Source organism: Anopheles stephensi, unplaced genomic scaffold (assembly GCF_013141755.1).
Source record: "Anopheles stephensi strain Indian unplaced genomic scaffold, UCI_ANSTEP_V1.0 ucontig231, whole genome shotgun sequence".
Classification (NCBI taxonomy): domain Eukaryota; kingdom Metazoa; phylum Arthropoda; class Insecta; order Diptera; family Culicidae; genus Anopheles; species Anopheles stephensi.
The window spans coordinates 22,501-25,000 of NW_023405160.1; positions in this window are offsets into that span (position 1 = coordinate 22,501).

Consider the following 2,500-nt stretch of genomic DNA (forward strand, 5'->3'; position numbering starts at 1 on the left):
GAGGTGGAACCCGAAAAATGTACAAGTCCGGGAATACGGAAAAGTTCCCCATGAAAGGCTGGGGATACAATTATTGATACAAATAATGTGCCTAAGGGTACATTTATTTTTCTAAGTCCCAGAAATCCGTCACTGAACATCACGACTTACAAACACATCTTCCCCCGGTCCTCCCATATACGGCACGGGGACAAGTATGAAGAATGAAAATCATGTGTGTATGGAACATATAATGTGCCTGAGAGCACATTTTTTTTCTAAGTCCCAGAAATCCGTCACTGAACATCACGACTTACGAAGACATGTTCCCCCGGTCCTCCCATATACGGCACGGGGACAAGTATGAAGAATGAAAACTATGTGTGTATGAAACATATAATGTGCCTGAGAGCACATTTTTTTTCTAAGTCCCAGAAATCCGTCACTGAACATCACGACTTACGAAGACATGTTCCCCCGGTCCTCCCATATACGGCACGGGGACAAGTATGAAGAATGAAAACTATGTGTGTATGAAACATATAATGTGCCTGAGAGCACATTTTTTTTCTAAGTCCCAGAAATCCGTCACTGAACATCACGACTTACGAAGACATGTTCCCCCGGTCCTCCCATATACGGCACGGGGACAAGTATGAAGAATGAAAATAATGTGTGTATGGAACATATAATGTGCCTGAGAGCACATTTTTTTTCTAAGTCCCAGAAATCCGTCACTGAACATCACGACTTACAAACACATCTTCCCCCGGTCCTCCCATATACGGCACCGGGACAAGTATGAAGTATGAAAATTTTTGGTCACAGCGTGAAATCCCTCTAATGATCATGAAAATAGCATCGGATCACTTATCTGACCATAAAAAGTGAACCAAAACCCTATTTGAACAAACTTTTTGGTCCTATGAAAAATTCACTTTTCATATATGTCATGGTCGAAAATTTTCTAAGTCCCAAAAAATCACATATTCTCGAATATCTCGAAAACTACGTATCGGACAGGGGTCAACCAAGGTGTTTTAGAAAGGTCTTTACAAGCTCTATTTAATGAGCCATAGCGACTTTCAAGTGATTTTTTGACACTTTTTCGCATATCGGCATCCTTGGTTCCCATACTGGCCATAGACCATAGGGCACCGAACGGCTAACTTTTGGTCCGGGGGTGAAATTTTTTTTTCACGAGATTTTGATGAAAATGGCTTCGGAACGCGTTTCTAATAATGAAAAGTGAAACCAAACAGTATTTGCGAAGAAAAAATTGTCCTATGAAAAAATCACTTTTTCTTAGGGTACGGGTCAAAAATTTTCTAAGTCCCAAAAAATCACATATTCTCGAATATCTCGAAAACTACTTATCGGACAGGGGTCAACCAAGGTGTTTTAGAAAGGTCTTTACAAGCTCTATTTAATGAGCCATAGCGACTTTCAAGTGATTTTTTGACACTTTTTCGCATATCGGCATCCTTGGTTCCCATACTGGCCATAGGCCATAGGGCACCGAACGGCCAACTTTTGGTCCGGGGGTGAAATTTTTTTTTCACGAGATTTTGATGAAAATGGCTTCGGAACGCGTTTCTAATAATGAAAAGTGAAACCAAACAGTATTTGCGAAGAAAAAATTGTCCTATGAAAAAATCACTTTTTCTTAGGGTACGGGTCAAAAATTTTCTAAGTCCCAAAAAATCACATATTCTCGAATATCTCGAAAACTACTTATCGGACAGGGGTCAACCAAGGTGTTTTAGAAAGGTCTTTACAAGCTCTATTTAATGAGCCATAGCGACTTTCAAGTGATTTTTTGACACTTTTTCGCATATCGGCATCCTTGGTTCCCATACTGGCCATAGGCCATAGGGCACCGAACGGCCAACTTTTGGTCCGGGGGTGAAATTTTTTTTTCACGAGATTTTGATGAAAATGGCTTCGGAACGCGTTTCTAATAATGAAAAGTGAAACCAAACAGTATTTGCGAAGAAAAAATTGTCCTATGAAAAAATCACTTTTTCTTAGGGTACGGGTCAAAAATTTTCTAAGTCCCAAAAAATCACATTTTCTCGAATATCTCGAAAACTACTTATCGGACAGGGGTCAACCAAGGTGTTTTAGAAAGGTCTCAACAAGCTCTAAATAATGGGCCATAGCGACTTTTTAGTGATTTTTTGACAAATTTTGTCATATCGGCATCCCGAGTTCCCATACTGGCCATAGGCCATGGGGCCCCGAACGAAAAAATTTTGGTCCGAGGGTCAAAATTTTTTTTCTCATAAATTTGTTCAAAACGCCGTCGGAACGCGCCTTAGATCATGAAAAGTGAAAAGAAACAGTATTTTGCAAAAGTTGGGGTGGCCTATGACTTACATGGCCACGTCCTAGGTCCGAGTTCCCGAGGTCGTGTTCTTCAGTGGCGGAAAAAAATGGCCACTTGTGGGAGATGCAAAATGTTCATTTTGTATTATAGGGGACACACTATCGAAGCGAAAATTTCAGAAATGGCCTAAAA